Here is a 19816-nt window from a genome sequence, read left to right as displayed (position 1 = left end):
TTTATTTGTGTTTTACATGCTGTTTGTCTCCTCCTGGCAATAAGCTGCAGACAGGCAGGGTGTCCTGGATATGTGCATTGATAATACCAGCCTGTTCAGATATATGGGTTTGGAGAATGGAGAGGAGGCAAGAGTGTCCTCAGCCTGTGGTGTCCATCCCCTGCTTCCAGATAGCACAATTTACAAACATGTTCATGCACCACTTGGTTATCCGGTTTAGACCTTTCACTGTGTCCATGGTTCATTCTTTGCTCTTTTAGAAGTTTTAGATTTTATAATTTATTTTTTACAGGAAACACTTAGACAAGTAAACAAATAAATAGGATACCCTGAGTCCAAATTTAACATCCAAGAAGTGAAAGGAGGAGATTAATGTGAAACCCCTATGGAAGATCATGTACATCAGATTCCACCACTACACTTTGTCTCAGTGCTCCACTATAATGCAAGCCAGGAAATGAACCAGGCATTACCGTAATGAGGAATGTGGAAAGTAGAAAATTATGTTTGCTCTGTAATCAGGAGGACCTGTACTCGTTTGAGTCATCTGCCTGTACCCTTTGGCAAAGACGGCATTGCCATAGGTTTCCAATTACCAATGGCCAACATAAATCATGGCCTTCCTTATGACTTTAACGTCTCAGACTTAGAAATTCATTCCATCATGTTATTTTAAGTGATGTGTAACTAATTTGTTTAAACTTAGTTACCTAGTTGCATATCTGTTCGTGTAATTCGAGCGCTAATCCTCAAATTCCATCTGCTCTTACAAAAGATGAATGAAAGGTGACAAATCTTCAAGGGCTAACTGAGGAGAAATTGAGGGGAACGTAAAGAGTCTCAAGAACTCTGTTGGGAGGGAAAGACAGGTATTGGAACATATACCACATTGGAGACAAATTGGAGACAAATGCATTTATACATACCCGCAACATTGTGTTGTAAAACGTCTGATCAGTGACCACAGACTGCAGTAAAGGCTCCAAGCCACACTATGCTAGAAAAATACTCTTTGCTAAAAATGTTAATGTAGTGATTCATATATTGTCTGGTTGTGTTATGAGTCGTGTGTGTTTAAAGTCATCGCTATAAAACAGTTTTTAGCCCTGTGATTTACTTTGTTTCCATATAACTTGAATACATCTGTGTTTTGGCCTGTGCACAATTTGCATGAATTGGGGATATGCTTAACTGACAGTGGATTTCATTTTTTGACAGAGAAGAATGTGGTATATGCTGAATTTATTTTTAAACCGTAAAACACATTGCTTGAAATCCTGGATGCAGATGCAGGCGCACCATCAAACAAAAGGCAAAAGATGTACCATTTCCATCTAAAAGTGGGAACCCGATTTTCTTTTCTTCCAGCATAACGAGAACATGTGCATCATTCATCTATGGTGCCCAAACTACAGTGGAAAAAAGCATAACGTTGAGAGGCAGTTTGCAACAATACACATACATTATCAAAATAATTTCCCCAAAGGACGCTGTCTGTGATCCTAAAACGTAGGTGAACTAAACGCTGCAATGCAAAAGCTGTTAGAGGCGTCCTTCAAAGTTGATAATTATTAGATGAAAAACAAATGTACTTTTACAGGTGGTGCAATTGTGAAGGGTGCAGTGACTCCTGTGGCAGTCTGTTAGAGATTTTTAAAACTCCTAAATTTGCCTGACATGTCAGGGGTGCAGTTAGATACAAACACTAATGCAAGGAAGGTATGTGCACTATCAGCCAACATGATTGCCTATCTCTGGGAGTCTGCCTTTTTCAGACATGAACTTCCTGAAATCAATACTTTGATCCCATCTGACAGCATCAGAGTGTTGCTGCTGTTTCAATCCCCAGATTACAGATTACTGAGCACTCGTGGATAGCTGAGGTTGTCAGTCTTGACATTGAATGTCTCGATTGCATACCTACATTCTGATATGCTTCAAAATTTATAGCAGAGAAGTACTAATGCAAAATAATGAAATAAAGATGCTATTGAAATTAATATCATGGTAAATACATATGTTATGGCTTTTTTTTATATAAAAAGCAAATATACTGCCTAAAAAAACTTTGTACAAAGTTTCATACTCGTGAACATCACCACCCAGAAGCTCTCGCCAGTAGCTCCCGTCTATTGGCCGTTCACTAAAAGTAGCTCATGCTAACATAAAGGTTGGACACCCCTGCTCTAGAAAGTAGATGAAGCACTTAACAAGAGGCCAAAGAAAAGCTGTGAGTGACATGAAGACAAACCTAAGTTCAACATGCAAAGTTGCTCACAGCAAATTGCACTCCATGTTCAAGTCTTGTTGGATCTTATCATACTGTGACCCAGAAGTGCTAATTTAACAACTGGTGACTGGTGAGCACTGTCTTGGAAGGCGCAGGTATCCTCTTGGTGCCAGCAAAAAAAAAACTAGTGTGGTACGCCCCTCTGTGCCCACAGACCCCCTGTCTCCACCTCAAGCAAAACAAGACTATACTTCCCCAAGCTGAAAAAAAACAAGCAATCCATTTCAAACGAAGGTGAGTAGTACTACAATCCGTGGGAAGGATGGCAGGTTCCCTTTAAAATTAAAAATAACATTTCATTGTTGTCAAGTATTTGTAAAGGATTATGCTATTTAAAAATAGTTAATTCTAATGGACAACCATCACACATTGGCCCTGTTTACAGAAGCAGAGAAGATGGGGTTTTACAGGAGGTCAATAATTCTTTAACATCTCCCACTTGCTGGCTACTTTGTAAAGGCCATCAATCGACTTGAAAATTATTGAACTTTTTCATTTAGGATTTGTATCTGAAATGGTGACACAGCAGTTTTATCAGACCTGATAGCACAGAATTGGAGATTTACGAAGGTAGCTGATCTCTTGCTGAAATTTATAATTACACTTCACATTTTCCCTTTTCTTGACGAGTCAGAGGAGGATTTCCTTGGTAACAGGATCAGCCCTGTGCTGTTTCTATTGCTTGTCTTTGCTTCGTTAAACACCATGTTGCTAATTAAACTTCACTAATGAGATAGCTTTTAAGCACAGAATTGCAGACTAAAGTACAATAATGTTTCTCAATCTATTTTTGATTCAAATGACCAGAAGTCTCTTTACCGCCTTTGTAAATGTTTTTTATGTTTTTCTTATTGCAGTTTTTTAATTCACCAAGAACCAGCAAAGCCATCTGTTTAAGCTTGTGTTTATGTATTAGCAGGTACTGGCAAATGCATATCTATCATATGCCCAGGTACTGCCAGTACTTTTCAGCTGTTGCCATTTTATGCCTGGGTAGTATGGCAGTGCCTGCAAAATGCTTGTTTGATACCTATACACAAGCCACAACTGTTGCATGTGAGAATCCTTGTTTTTGTTAGGGGTTTTAAGTAAAAGTAGACGGCATGCGGCTTGTCGGTAGGGCGGAGCATACATATTTACAAGTACTGTGTTATAGGCAATTTGTATGCCTATTTGAGGAGCAGAGTAAATTGCCAATAACTGTAGTGGGTGAATGCTAGCCATCCAAATGTATTTTGAAAAATGCAATTGGGCTTTTAAAGCAAGCATCCTTGATTTTAAGGATTTTCAGGTTTACAAGCTGCCTTGATCACCATTTTTCTTACTTGTCCGTTTTGGGGCATATTAATTTGCTTTATACCCTTTCTCTCCTCCAGTTTAGCTGACTGGCTAAGGGACACCTCAATGCTGATTTTGTGCACACTGGTGTTCGTGTTTCTTTACTTGTGACCCAAAAGCCTCCATCCCAGCACCTCCGTGCTGTGAGTTGGCCTTACTGTGACAAAGTGATGTACAGAGCGTGTCATAGCTTCATGGTGAAATTCAAAGCATAGGAAAATAGAAGCATACCAGTCTGTCACTGCATAAAGGAAATTAATCGCAGAAAGGCATCCAAAGGATACAATTCAAAAGTTTGGTGTCAAGGATTTTTATTGAACCTGATACAATTTTAATGTATGAAACAAATCGTGATTTAATCTGCACTTGTAAAAACAATTTACATAGCAGGAAACAACTTTTATTTTTAAAAGAACACATCTAAATGGTAAAATTGATCCTATTCAATCGTCCAAGCATTCATCCACATACATCCATCCAACAATCCACTCATACCAAACACCAATGGGTGTACAATATAAAATCTATAAGAAATTCATGACATATAATTCATCAGAAGAATTTATAGAAAGAATGTTCAATCTGTCGGGCCACAATAGCTAATATCAGTGGCCTAAACAATTGAGATGGGTCCCAGAAGTCTCCGACCACGACCTCATCCCAATTCACACTCTACCGGTTTCGACGTATGTACTTTATTATAGTGACATCTTCATCAGCAGTAAAAAGTTTACATTCTAAAAATGGGGAAGGAGGGGAAAAAGAAAGAAAAGGGAAACGTAAATACATGAATTCCCTTAACTTTGGTGACGACATGAAACGATATATAAACTCCAATTCAAAAAACAATATATAACATCATTAAAAAGATCAGTTAATACACACAAACAACAACCTGCTCTCAATCCGAGTGGAATTCTCTGGGGTGGTCCTGAGGTGTCAGACAGAAAGAAGTGCTACCATCAAGAATTGGTGTCTCAGGGTCTCAGTGGAACCAGGTCATGGACAGAACCGATACCAATTAGATACATGATCTTAATTCTAAAAGTATAGGCACAGAAGTGGAGTGGCTATGACTAAACCAGAAGATAAATAAATATGAAGGGAATACACAGGCCACATACTTATTTGCCTAACCCAATATGGGCAATAGTGCTTTGACCAGCTGTGATGGTGCTGGTATCTAATGTTACCAGGAGACGTGGTTGTCCTTACTATGCACTAAAACTTCTTGAAACAGTGATTAGACCCAAAGATGCTGAACCGGGGAAAGAGATAGAATGATAGAGATTTAACTAACCTTCACATACACATAGGAAGGCTGTTCATGTCTCCCTTTCATTTGTCACTGGGTCCACTTGTGTGAACTAATTAACAACGTCCCAGCGAAAGTTCCTGCAAACAAGATTGCTGAGCTAAACAGACAGTTCTTACCAAATGTGTCCAATTGATGACACAAAAACGAGGATGGGTATATTGGTGACCACAAGAGTCCAAAATGGGCTGCACCGATGTTTAACGTGCCTAAACGGTAAAACAGGCATTTTGATATGCAGAAGTTTAAACTCATTCTAGTCACACTGGTTAATAAACCTTCTCCAGTGAGAACTGACAAATTCTGACAACGTGCAGTACCAGTTGGAAATAGCTAGTGAAAAATATAGAAAGGAAAAAAATATAATAAAGCCCTCAAATATCTGTGGCAATATATATTATTATCACTGAGCATATGGTGACCTGAATGAAAATGAACCTCCCTTAATAACAGGTAGCCTCTAAAGGTCAACGACCAACGCAGTTGCACTTATCTGAAGCACACAGAAGATGTTGTACCACTCGCGGCCGCGAGTCACGCGTCCAGAAGTCAACTCCAGCAGAAAGAAGCGTTCGGCAGCGCCATGTTAGTCCCCGTAGGGGCTGAAATAGCGTCTGCTGAAGCATGTGATCACGCATTGTGTCACATGATCCCGCATTGGGCCGTGCCGCCCAAGAATGTGAACTTACTCCCAGAATAGTAACGTGTTCGCGAGTTCACGCTCATGACTTTTACGTTTAATGCGTGCTGCCAAGGCAACAGCGCATTGTATACTGCGGCAAAAAGCCTTCATCCAGGTTCATATCCTCGTACAAGACCGATTGCCCCCATCATAGGAAATTAGTTTTTTGTACCGCGTGTAATAAACTGTAAAACACAATATATGTTTGTGGCCACAGTTTCTCATAATTTATGGCATCTTTTTTGGCACGTTTATAAAAAGTGCTGTAATGACATCACATTGAACAACGTCGACTATGAACTAATGGTGAAGTGGAGGGGCTATGACTAAACCAGAAGATAGATAAATATGAAGGGATCACACAGGCCACATACTTATTGCCTACCCAATATGGGCAAAAGTGCTTTGACCAGCTGTGATGGTGCTGGTATCTAATATTACCAGGAGACGTGGTTGTCCTTACTATGCACTAAACTTCTTGAAACAGTGATTAGACCCAAAGATGCTGACCCGGGGAAAGAGAAAGAATGATAGAGATTTAACTAACCTTCCCATACACATAGGAAGGCTGTTCATGTCTCCCTTTCATTTGTCACTGGGTCCACTTGTGTGAACTAATTAACGTCCCAGAGAAAGTTCCTGCAAACAAGATTGCTGAGCGCCAGTATTGCTCCAACCTGTGAAATGTTAATAAATATGTAAACATCACCAGGTTGAGGCCCACCGTCTAAATTCAGAGTTGGAAACGGACAGTTCTTACCAAATGTGTCCAATTGATGACACAAAAAAGTGGATAGGTATACTGGTGACCACAAGAGTCCAAAATGGGCTGCACCGATGTTTAACGTTCCTAAACGGTAAAACAGGCATTTTTCAAAAAATTAACTACTGAAAAAAAGACCAATAAATTAAAGAAAGATATTTCGTTATTCACAAAGGAACAGGTATATCCTTACCTTGCGAAAGGTTTTAATCCCCAAACGGTTTGGAAAACTAATGCTCATTGGAATATGGGACCCACAAATAGCAACAAAAACAGATGGGTCACATTTTCAGATACATCATCCAGCAACTCGGGTAATGAGGAGTCCAATAATCAAACCTTAGGTGATCACCCTTTTTGAGGAAGGGGCGGCCGAAGAGGCCGCAGAAATGCTCAACAAGGTCGGATGACACACAGCATGCCCATGCAGAAAACCCCCGGACAAGGGATGATGCATCGGGATTTCCAGACGTGGAATCGAGCTTACAGGTGGTAAATGAAACATTGTCCATCTTCAATCTTTCCTCCCACACATTAACATTAGCAGAAATATCGATCCTGGAATGTGGTCTATCATTTGTTCCTACTCAAAACCCAAGTGCGATGTCCACTATAGGTGAAATAAAGGGCTTTTTACGCAAATTGAGGTTGAAGTTTTTCTTTTTGAATAACACGGTTCCTAGAGAGCCTAACATCTCAGGCCTTTCGAGGCAGTCTACTTTCACTCCCAACTCCAGTGACTTGCCATCAGAGGTATTGATCTTTGAAAAACTAATTCTTAAAGAAATAGAGCAGGTGATCCGTCATCCCAGAAATCAACAAGGACCTAATTTGAGGCTATCTGAGTTCCAGGATATTCAGACACTAGCCTCGGAATAGTCTATAGTTATCAAGGCTGCAGATAAGGGAGGCGGGATAGTGGTCTGGGATGCTGACCTTTATGATCAGGAAGCATTGAGACTTGTACACATCCCAGGCCACTATACCAAAATTGTGACAGATCCATCAGAAATGATCAAATTGAAGATACTCAAACTCACTGAGGAAGGAAGCCACCTTGGTTTTCTTTCAGTTAAAGAAGTTGAATATATCAATTTCTCGGAAGATCGCACGCCCTTATTTTACATCATGCCTAAAATACACAAAGACATTGAGAACCCCCCGGGACGTCCCATAGTCTCGGGTTGTGGTTCATTACTTGAGCCCTTATCGAAATATATTAATTTTTTTTCATCAAACCATTGGCAATGGCAACTCCCACTTTGCATCTTGACTCGAGAGATGTCATAAACCTTGTGGAATTTAAAGCATTCGTTTCTAGTACACAAATATTAGTTACACTTGACATTGAAGCACTCTATACGAACATCCCTCAGGATAGAGCAGTCGGGAGTCTACAAACAATGTTAAATCGGCAACCTCTACCACACATGGTTCCCACAGACTTTCTATGTAAAGCAGCTGAGTTGGTTCTTAAGAATAGTTTCTTTAAATTCAAGGGGGAATTCTTCTTACAATGTAAGGGTACGGCCATGGGCTGCACTTTTGCACCGAATCTGGCAATTATTTTTATGGCTCTTCTTGAAGAAGAAAAAATGTTGACAGCATCCAATCCATTCAGAGACCAAATTAAAGTGTACCGACGGTACATTGACGGCATACTAATGATTTGGGAAGGCTCCCCAACATCATTGGTAATATTTGTACAATGGCTTAATGGCATAGATTCAGATATTCATTTCACTTTTGAATATTCAGTTTCCAGGATCTCCTTCCTGGATTTGTCCATCTTTCTCGAAGAAGGGCACCTTTGTACAGAATTACACAGGAAACCCACAGAGAGAAATACGTCATTGAAATATGAAAGTAAACATCCTGCCAGTTTGCTTCGCAACTTACCTTACGGTATGTTTCTACGGCTATGCCGTAATTGTACAGATATTACAAATTTTGTTAAACACGCAGCTATTCTGGACAAAAGATTACTAGAATGTGGGTACCCCAAGAAACTCATAAAACATTCCAAAAAGAGAGCTCAATATATCAACCGAGACTTGCTATTTTGACCTAAGCATGATACTGGAAAGAAAGAGGAGCTAGTATGTGTCAACTTTCTGTCAACACAGTAATGCTATTAGAGGCATTATTCTAAACAATTGGTTAATTCTAAATGCATCAGGGACTATTATATCAAAACCTCTGTTTGCTTTCAAAAAAAGTACAAATCTGAAGCAAAAGATGACTCGCGCCAATAGAACTCTTCGCAAAACTCATGCTATTCGAGATTCTAATTCAAACCCAGTGGTGGGACATTATCCATGCACTTCATGGGTTGCATGTAAGTTTTAAAAAAAAAAACATTTTGTTTAGCTCACACAACAAAAGGTGGGACCTTTCGCAGTTTCACCACGTGTAAGAGTAAGAATGTAATTTATGCCATTCGTTGTCCGTGCCAGTTGTTGTATGTTGGGAAAACAACCAGAGAGGCGAGTACCCGCTTTAATGAACATTGTTCTAAGATTAAAACGCTGTACCTTAATGCCCCCATGGTGATCCATTTTTTCGAGATGGGACATACTGCAGAACAATTGGAATGGTTTTGTATAGAATAAGTATATGCCCAAAATCAGACCCAATTGCTAAAAAAATTGGATTATAAAGAACAACTGTGGATCTTTAATCTAAAAACACTCACACTGGGTCTAAACACCTTAGAACCATGGCACTCGAGTAATTAACCACATCCTTCGTGGTCTATGGGTCTTTCTATTTCAGCAGTTCTAATTTGTCCAACCCAGCAAGAAATGCAGTAAGCATGGGCCCTTGTCCGTAGTCTGTAGCTGTCTCTATCCAAATTAGCACTTGACATCATGTTTTAGGACTCCTGCAGGAATCCTTCCAATTTTGGACAATGTGATGTCATTTATAGACAAAAGGGCACTCAAAATGCAGTTAGCAGGGTGCAGCCCCAACAGACTAGTATTGTATCACAAAAGAGGGCAACACACAACTGTATGTCATTAAAAATAGGCAGTAGGAGACACCCATTAGGTATAAGGCAAAAGACACTAACATTAAGTGGCTAAGGAGATGCAGGGTCAGTCGAAAGACAGTAGGATAGTGAAGAAAAGACTGTCTAAACCTGTCCTACCCTTGAGGTTTTAAGAGAAAACCCTATACCTAGGAAGCGATGATGTGCCGCTTACAAACAGGGCGGGGCAGTAAAAAGTCAAAAGAGAATTCATTTTTGAAAAAACATGATGAAGGTTGTTGAACTCCTGAAAATCCTTGGTCACTGTAGGTCCTCCCAGAGGAAGAATGGGCACAAAAAGGGGAAGGATGTAAAAATAAAAGTAAAGTTTACACCTTGGTCTAGAAAACCAAAGGAATGGGTACAAATCTGGACTGTCTATTATGGGTACATTACACCTTTACTATCCCATAGACAGGTCGAGATTTCCCAAGGTGACTCTACAAGTAAAATTATAGAGGAAAAAAGCTCAGCACGATTGTATTGCTGTAGTCCAAGCTAATTAGTCCAGCAAATATCCCCTGGTGGGGATGAGGTGAGCCAATTTCAAGTGAAGACAAAACGTGAAGACAACATATAGGTCACGTTAGCCATTCCTATTAGGTGTTTAAGTAGTAGGAAGGGACGCGAGACCTCATAAAAAGACATAAAACAGGTTGTGCATGGTAAAGGTAGAGTAAGTTTTGGTTCTCCACCATGTAACAACCACCGTCTACCGGTTTCAGTGGTATAGTTTTGGTGTAACCACTTTCATCAGGACAGTCTTCTAAAACAAGGGGGGAATTTTTCCTTTGCAGTGCTCAATATTCCATCACGATATTTCTGCCATGGGGTTTTAAATACTTTACCCCATTTTCTAGTGCCAGTGCAGGAAGGTTCATGAGAAAAACCTATAGGAAAACAAAGCAAAAAGGCCAAAGTCACTCCCCATATACTGCCATACGCACTAAATGCTTTAGAGGCAACAGGGCAAGTCACTGCGTCTCTTTTCATAAGTCTATGAAGACCAAAATTAGGGATGCCTTATGCACCATAGAGATACAAACGGATACAAGTTTTAGTTCAGATTCATAACTAATAGATTATATGGTTTATGGTATGTTTTTTAATTACTTTTTATCTTTTATCACACAAAGGCTAAAGGCCCTGTGGTCTTGTTATAAACGACCCCACATTTATCATTATTAGATAACTTAATATCAACAGCAAAATGTAAGGCCATGCCTGCAGGCAAACATATTGAATATATCAAATGAGAGAAGGGTAAACTGCCAATCAGTTAGCTGGACCGAAAACGCTATATGACTGACCTTAACCACTGCAACAAGATGTATTCAAGAGATGTCGTGCATCTAGACAGCAGGAGCACATAGATCTAAACAGGATCAGTGTGCATTGCATTGCGTTGTGCTGAAATAATGAAAAGGAAAGGCACAGTCACTAAGGACATATAAATGCTGAGGCCGCGCCTAACACACCTCAGATGGTAAAGAAAACTGAAATGAGAGTCCCTTCTAGGGTGGCAGGGTTAGAAAAGCAAAGAACCAAAAAGGGGGTGGGTGGGCCATCAGTCCCAGGCGTAGTGATCTCTATACTCTGGTCACGGCTTACCCCTGCTGGACTATTGTTCAAACCCCGCTCTCCCCCTGCTCACCAACGAAAGTGGGGGAATGGGTAAAACAGCAGGAAAGTCAGAATGTTAGCAAAAAGCGGTCAGTCCGAGTGTACTTACTCGTATTTTCCGACACAGCACAGCTGTTGAAACCCCGAGACTACTGGGAAGCTGTGGTCGGATGAACACGTAAATGGAGTCAGCGCGATGTCACGTGATTGTCGTGTGAACATCTCTAACGCTCCAGTCCACGTACCCGAACCGGAAGTACAAGTCCCCGTGCACATCAGCCAAATCAAGGCTAGTCAGGCAAGGCCAGGCAGTGCATTGGGCTTAAAAAGCCATGGGAAAAACCGAGCACAAAGCGCCGGCAAAAGTGAAACTGATCTTAATGTCGGCGAATGTGCCCCCATTTACACCGCTTTTATCAGATTCTACGAGGGGTAAAGGTTGAACAGGATGATCCTAGAAGCATGGTGTTCATAACGTCAAGGCCCGAATAGTTATGTAGACATGCACCATTTATTTAAAGTGTATTAACAGTAGAAAAACACTTTTCCACTATGAATACACAAGTCATGTACCAATGCAGACACATATCAAACTAGGAAATGTTATAAGCCAAAAATAGCAAGAATAAATGGGAGTGACAGAAGATAGGAGTTAATACTTCCAACGTGATGTGTTTTTTCTTAGCGAGACCACATCAGTTATAGAATCGTAGACAGAGCTTGGCAAGGGATAGATTCGTTCAAACCCCTTGTCTGTCTTTAGACGTAAGATCCAATTCTGCTCACGTTTCAGGAGCATGCTCAAAATGTCACCTCCTCTTCTGGGACATTTCACCTTTTCTACAATATTCCATCTAATGTCCTCTGGTCTATGTTTTTTAGCCACAATGTGGGCTACCAAGGGTGCATTTTCCCGCCTTGTCCTAATATTGGACATATGTTCCTGTATCCGTTTTTTTTATGGCTCTACTGGTCATCCCGATGTAGACCAGATTGCAGGGACATGTGACCATATAGATGACATTTGTTGTATTGCAATTGGTCAAAGTATTCTGTTTCCAGGGGGTGCGGAGGCCCAGTTCCAAACTCTTCGTACGTGATGTCAGATTGCATACGCTACACTTGCCACATGGTGTATGTCCAGTAGCCGGTGTGGTGTTCCATAGGGTAGTTGGTGTATCATCCCCCTGTTCTTTATAGGAATGCACAAGGATATCCCTAATGCTTTTTCTTTTTCTGATGGCAAAACGAGGAGGGGCAAGATCTACTGCTCCAACATTCAGGATTGGCCAGAGTTTGAGGATTTCCCTTTTGATTTGATTTACTTTGGAGGAGTACCCAAAGATAACTGTTATTTTTTGTTGTCCATCCGGGCGCTTTAACTGTTGTAATGTAACATCCCGGGGGATATTCCTAGCCCGTTTTCTGGCTTGTCTAATGATTCTATTTGGATATCCTCTTTCCAAAAGACGTTCCTTCAGTATAAGGGATTGGGTGTCGTATTCCTGGAGGCTAGAACAATTCCTCCTGTACCTTAGGAACTGCCCAAAGGGCAAATTCTCTCTCAAGCTTTTTGGGTGAAAACTAGAATATTGTAAAAGGGAGTTTCGGTCTGTGGGTTTTCTAAAGACCGTCGTCATCAACACTCCAGAGTTGGCACTTATCTCCACATCTAAGAATTGTGTGGTATTTTTTGCTGCACTATGGGTGAACCTCAGAAATCTATTTCTGGAATTGATCCAAAGTATGAATTCATTCAGAGCGGCTTCGTCCCCTGTAAACACTAGGAGTATATGTCATCAATATAACAAGCCCATACTGTGATGTTATTCAAGTATGGGTTCGTGTGGGGATATGTGTGTTTCCTCGAAATGAGCCACATATAGATTGGCCAATGACGGGGCAAAAGTCGCCCCCATGGCCGTGCCCGAGCACTGTTGAAAGAATGTTTCCCCATAAACAAAAAGATTTCTGGTTAGTGCTATTTCTGTTAGTTGTAGGATAAACAGGGCTGGCATTTTCAGGTTATCCCCCATTTCTTGTAGGGTTTTTTTCCACTATACGTAGGGTCTCCATCTGAGGGATGTTGGTATACAACGCCTCTATATCGAGAGTCACTGGGAATTGTGTTGCTGGATTGAATGGTAAATCCTGCACCAGCTTCAGAATGCTGGTGGTATCCTTCAAGTAGGACCGCATCTTGGGAATTTCAGGCCTCAAGAAAAAATCCACAAATTCTGAGAGTGGCTCTAAAATAGATTGTATTCCTGCCACAATCGGACGGCCCGGAGGAGGTGAAATTCCTTTATGCACCTTGGGTAGTGCGTAGAATGCAGGCAATATCGGAAATCTGGGACATAAGAACGCTGCTTCTTGAGAATTTATGTGGCCTTCACATGCCGCTTCTTCTACAATCCCTGTAATCTGGATGCGCAACTCCTCTGTAGGGTCACGAGGAAGAATTTGATAATGTGTTCTGTATCTAGTCGTTTTTTCACCATTAGTTCATAGTCGACGCTGTTCAATGTGATGTCATTACAGCACTTTTTATAAACGTGCCAAAAAAGATGCCATAAATTATGAGAAACTGTGGCCACAAACATACATTGTGTTTTACAGTTTATTACACGCGGTACAAAAAACGAATTTCCTATGATGGGGGCAATCGGTCTTGTACGAGGATATGAACCTGGATGAAGGCTTTTTGCCATAGTATACAATGCAGTGTTGCCTTGGCAGCACGCATTAAACGTAAAAGTCATGAGCGTGAACTCGCGAGCACGTTACTATTCTGGGAGTAAGTTCCCATTCTTGGGCGGCACGGCCCAATGCGGGATCATGTGACACAATGCGTGATCACATGCTTCAGCAGACGATATTTCAGCCCCTACGGGGACTAACATGGCGCTGCCGAACGCTTCTTTCTGCTGCAGTTGACGTCTGGACGCGTGACTGGCGGCCGCAAGTGGTACAAAATCTTCTGTGTGCTTCAGGTAAGTGCAACTGCGTTGGTCGTTGACCTTTAGAGGCTGCCTGTTATTAAGGGAGGTTTGTTTTCATTCAGGTCACCATATGCTCGGTGATAATAATATATATTGCCACAGAAATTTGAGGGCTTTATTATATTTTTTACCTTTCTATATTTTTCACTAGCTATTTCCAACTGGTACTGCACATTGTCAGAATTTGTCAGTTCTCACTGGAGAAGGTTTATTAACCAGTGTGACTAGAAGGAGTTTAAACTTCTGCATATCAAAATGCCTGTTTTACCGTTTAGGCACGTTAAACATCGGTGCAGCCCATTTTGGACTCTTGTGGTCACCAGTAATACCCATCCTCGTTTTTGTGTCATCAATTGGACACATTTGGTAAGAACTGTCTGTTTACAACTCTGAATTTAAACGGTGGGCCTCAACCTGGCGATGTTTACATATTTATTAACATTTCACAGGTTGGAGCAATTCTGGCGCTCAGCAATCTTGTTTGCAGGAACTTTCGCTGGGACGTTGTTAATTAGTTCACACAAGTGGACCCAGTGACAAATGAAAGAGAGACACGAACAGCCTTCCTATGTGTATGTGAAGGTTAGTTAAATCTCTATCATTCTTTCTCTTTCCCCGGTTCAGCATCTTTGGGTCTAATCACTGTTTCAAGAAGTTTTAGTGCATAGTAAGGACAACCACATCTCCTGGTAATATTAGATACCAGCACCATCACAGCTGGTCAAAGCACTATTGCCCATATTGGGTTAGGCAATACGTATGTGGCCTGTGTGTTCCCTTCATATTTATTTATCTTCTGGTTTAGTCATAGCCACCCCACTTCTGTGCCTATACTTTTAAAATTAAGATCATGTATCTAATTGGTATCGGTTCTGTCCATGACCTGGTTCCACTGAGACCCTGAGACACCAATTCTTGATGGTAGCACTTCTTTCTGTCTGACACCTCAGGTCCAACCCGGAGAATTCCACTTGGGTTGAGAGCAGGTTGTTGTTTGTGTGTATTAACTGATCTTTTTAATGATGTTATATATTGTTTTTTGAATTGGAGTTTATAAATCGTTTCATGTCTTCACCAAAGTTAAGGGAATTCATGTATTTGTTTCCCTTTTCTATCTTTTTCCCTCCTTCCCCATTTTTAGAATGTAAACTTTTTACTCCTGATGAAGACGTCACTATAATAAAGTACATACGTCGAAACCGGTAGAGTGTGATTTGGGATGAGGTCGTGGTCGGAGACTTCTGGGACCCATCTCAATTGTTTAGGCCACTGATACTATCTAGGCCCGACAGATTGATTGAACATTCTTTCTATAAATTCTTCTGATGAATTATATGTCATGAATTTCTTATAGATTTTATATTGTACACCCATTGGTGTTTGGTATGAGTGGATTGTTGGATGGATGTATGTGGATGAATGCTTGGACGATTGAATAGGATGAATTTTACCATTTAGATGTGTTCTTTTTAAAAAAAAGTTGTTTCCTGCTATGTAAATTGTTTTTACAAGTGCAGATTAAATCATGATTTGTTTCATACATTAAAATTGTATCAGGTTCAATAAAAATCCTTGATACCAAACTTTTGAATTGTATCCTTTGGATGTCTTTCTGCGATTTAATTATTATATTAATACTCCTATCCAGAGTGTGGGGTCTCCTGTGTCTTTCAGAGAACACACTGCATAAAGGAAAGACATGGGTCCCTCCTCTGCCTACATACCTTGTTTGGTCACACATCCACTTGCGCCTTTCACATAGTCTAATGAATACATCCTGCATCAGCAGCTCAGACTATATTTTCTCTTAATGGAAGGCTAAGTACTGGCATAACCTACTTTCAAGTAAGGCTCCCATCCTGTTCAGCGTCAACCAAAACAGTCTAGCAGAACATAACATGCAACAACCTCTAAGCTCTTTGGCATCCGGGTGCCAGGCCTTATTAATTTGACCATTCCATTCCCAAGCCTTTGTACCAACAACTTCCTTCCTGGACTGTACCACTCTTGGCTCGGGGTGGCAGCCACAGAATTCACATTCTGGAGTATGATCAGCGGTAAGAAATTTGTGGAGTAACAGCAATAAAATACTGTTACTGTATGCTGCATTAGTGCACAGATTCTGCATGCACGCCTACAGCATGAACTGGGTTAGATTCAGGAAATGATAAGGTACCACTTAGTTGACATTACAGAAATTACATTTTCTACCAAAATATGTGTGCTTAAACTGTCAACGATTTGCTCGTTTGTCAAAGACAAAAGAACCGAGGACTCTCTTCAGATGCCATAGCAGAATGTTACTGTGTTTGAGTCCTAATAATGGACAAGGGACGATTTACTACTTCAAACACAAACAAAAGTCTACGCTATAGCTCTGTGATGCTGATCTTTGATTGGTCTAATCCAGCAGTTCTTGAGTTCTTCTATAGTTTACATGCAAATCGCCAAAACCTTAACACCACACCCTCCGTTGGGGGGAAAATGTTGAGTTTAGAAATCCACATGTATTCTTCTGCCTAAAACACTTGCATCACAAGCTGCAAATGTGTTCTCTATGAAGAGGACTGTTCTTCCCATATCTCGATGAGGCTGGATATAAAAGACTAACATTTAATTATCTTTTCCTCGTTCCGAGTTTCTTCATGAAGGTCAAACATACAGCAGACTGTACTAAAGATTTAGCTGTGCTCTACTCGTCTCCCTAGATGTTTTAGACGTCCTTAGTAACTGAATTGAGGGATACACAATCTTTAGAGAAAAAAAGAACTCTATAAATTTTTCATACGCATTATAGTGGAATTCCATTCTTGTCAAGGATTTCTGGCTAGCTAAAGACTTATATTTGCATTTGTGCTTTTTTAAAAAGAAATATTTGCTTTAGTATTAACAGATGGATTCTGAACAGTTATATGAAAATATACACAGCAGATGTTTAAAAGGAAGAACCCTAATGATTAAAACCGTTCACTAAAAATACTGAAATGGGCAATTTTCTCTTTTCCTAACAATAACAACTAATACGATAGACTAAACCCCAAATCTGCATGCCATAAAGCCTTCAATAACATTTCTTTCAAATGGCTTGTGTCCTCCCACGTATTCCTCATCTTTGATATACGTTTCACCAGCTTCACTATTTCAGAGAAATATTCTTGGCAGAGGGCCCTGTGCACAATGTTGTGGCGTCGATGTCCTTGAAGGGCCGCTGTAGTGTGTCGACGTCACCAGCAGTATAAGTAGCTCGTGCTGTGCCCGTTGGCTTCAGTTCCGTTTTCCCGATCGATTCACTTTGAGTTAATGGCACGCTTTGTTTTTTCTTCTGAACAAATGTCTTCTTCTTCGACTACTTTGACCTCAAAGTCGGGTTTTAAGAAATGTCACATCTGCAGGGCTAAAATGTCGATAACTGATCCTCACCGTAACTGCCTTTGGTGTTTGGGTTCCAATCATCGAACCGAAGACTGCAGGTCCTGTCAGTCAATGACTGAGAAAGCTCTCTGTGGACGCAAAAGTAAATTAGCAGTGGGGAGGGAAGCTTTGAAGGTTTCTTCAAAGAAATATAAAAAGACTGGGGAGTCCAAGGACTCTGCTCGACATAAACATTCAAAGAGGTTCCGATCGAGGTGTCGATCCAGACAGCAGTCCTCATCGTCTTCCACGAAGGCTAAAAAGATTCACCACGGGTCTCCCTCTTCGTCATCGGGTACCTCTCCTGAGGCAATACTATGTCAGACTACGTTGAAATCTTCCAGTAAATGAAATTCCTTTAGGCAAGAAAAGATGCAGATCTTTAAGAATGCAGTCTCAACCCCCTCAAGAGTCTCGCAAGAGCAAGACCCTGGTCGCTCCGTTGGACGACGCAGGAAGGTCAGAAACTACTTCGAACAAGCAAAGTAGCAAACCGGAGGCTCGACACACTCGACCCGATAAAAAGGTGTCGAAGGCATCGGCGCATGAGTCGACAGCACCTCTGATACCAGCGAAGAAACAAAAAACGTCAAAGTGCTCAGCGATTTTCTCGATGCCATTTGTGTCGACTCCGAAATCAAGAGATTTCCCGAAGCCACCTTGGACGCCGTCGACAGTCTTTGATTCCATCGAAGCATTTAGTGGTACAAGAAAAAACATTCCAACCTGTACCGAAGGAGGACTTTTTAAGTCAATGTCCTCCATTTATGGAGTTGATAGCGCTTCAGATGTGGATGTTTCTCCATTAGGAGTGAGGTTTGGCACTAGAGAAGTGCCTGAAGAGCTAATGGATCCTGAGTCTAAGTTCAAAGACCTCTGTGACTCCCTCCACTCTGCCAGTAGTCTGGATACAAAGTTGGAGTTTGGAAAACCTGGCCCATCAGACCATGCTGATTCAGGTTACAGAAATCTGATGAACAGGGTCAATGAGTACATGGGCTGGAGTAGGTCTTCACCAAATTTGGAACATGATGACGTGACTGACATCCTGCGCCAAAGTCCCCAAAAAGACCCTATCTTGCCTTTTCACAAGGCCTTTCAAAGGGGGATAGTAGCTAACTGGGAAGCCCCAGAGTCTGGTCCTGCTGTCAACAAGAGTTTCTCTAGAAAATATAGACCATCATCCAGTGACCCGGACTATGCCATTATCTATCACGCAGATGGTGAAAATATGATAAAGGCCTTAAGGGATGCTACCTCCAGAACGTTCTGAGCACTGATAAATAGTAAGATCCTATCGCAAGCTATTGTGCAGTCCTCTGCAATTTCAAAAGAACAATGTATGCCCCTTTAACGATCCAACATCCTCTTCCATTGTCTATCATAAATACTGCATGGGATTTTGCAATTGTAAAGGAGGACATTGAAACCCTAATACAAAAGGCCTCATCTTCTAAGGCAGCTGGGCTAAATGCCCTCTTTGAAGAAAACGTGGATCTGTGGTTAAAAATCCTTTTAATGGTCTTTAGAGATGTAGTAAGGGTACGGACCATCCCGGGAACCTGGCGTATTTCCTACATAGTGCCTGCGTAGAAGAAAAGAGACCGGTCCTATCCAGCCAATTATAGGCCGATTGCGCTCTTGATTCAAAAGGAAGTTCTGGTCTTGTTTTGAAGCATATCCAAGAGTCGGTGGACATAAATAACATTTTGCCTAGGTTCAATTTGGCTTTCGGAAGAGTGTAGGAGCCGAAGCAGGGGTATTACTGCTAAGGATAATGCAAGATAAATCTTGGAAAGCAAATTGTGTTCCTGTCTACCCAGCATCAATAGACCTTACAATGGCTTTCGATATGGTCGACAGGAGTATACTTTGGGGTAAACTAAATCAAATGGGCCTGCCACCTTCTTTGCTTTCGATCCTGTACCATCTACATGAGGGTTCAAAGCTACAGGCACACCTTAATAACACTGGAGTGCTGTCCATACCCATTAATGCTTCTCACATTTTCTCCGCTAAGGGTGTGTGTTTGCGCCGACAATCTTCAATTTATTTGTGTCAGATGCCTGCAAAGTGTTATGCAGCGGCGTTCGCCTCACCTGTGGTAGAGGGAGTTAAGATCAGCTGGACTACACATGCTGAGGATTTTCCATTGTTTGAACACCCTCCCACCCCCCGAGGATTGCAATGTATGTTGGCTACGTTTAGAGAGAGACAAACGGTCTGTCTTTTGATTAATGCCAAAAAAAGTTGTTCTTTGCCTACATTCTATGCCCTGTATGTTGGAGTACTCTTGGTACTTGAATCATGTAAAGTTGACAGTTAGACCCTATATAGGATATCTAGGCTATCCTAGTCTTC

The 19816-nt window shown here is 41.1% G+C and overlaps 1 protein-coding gene across 6 annotated transcripts in view; it reads left to right on the top strand.

Moving 5' to 3' along the window:
• Nucleotides 1-19816, top strand: part of ENOX2 (ecto-NOX disulfide-thiol exchanger 2) — a 2107113-nt gene that overhangs the window by 643900 nt on the left and 1443397 nt on the right. The gene's annotated exons all lie outside the window — the stretch shown is intronic.

Source organism: Ambystoma mexicanum, chromosome 5p (assembly GCF_040938575.1).
Source record: "Ambystoma mexicanum isolate Mex_15411 chromosome 5p, UKY_AmexF1_1, whole genome shotgun sequence".
Lineage (NCBI taxonomy): Eukaryota > Metazoa > Chordata > Amphibia > Caudata > Ambystomatidae > Ambystoma > Ambystoma mexicanum.
Note: the sequence above shows the minus strand (reverse complement) of the source record. Positions and strands in the feature narration are given on the sequence as shown.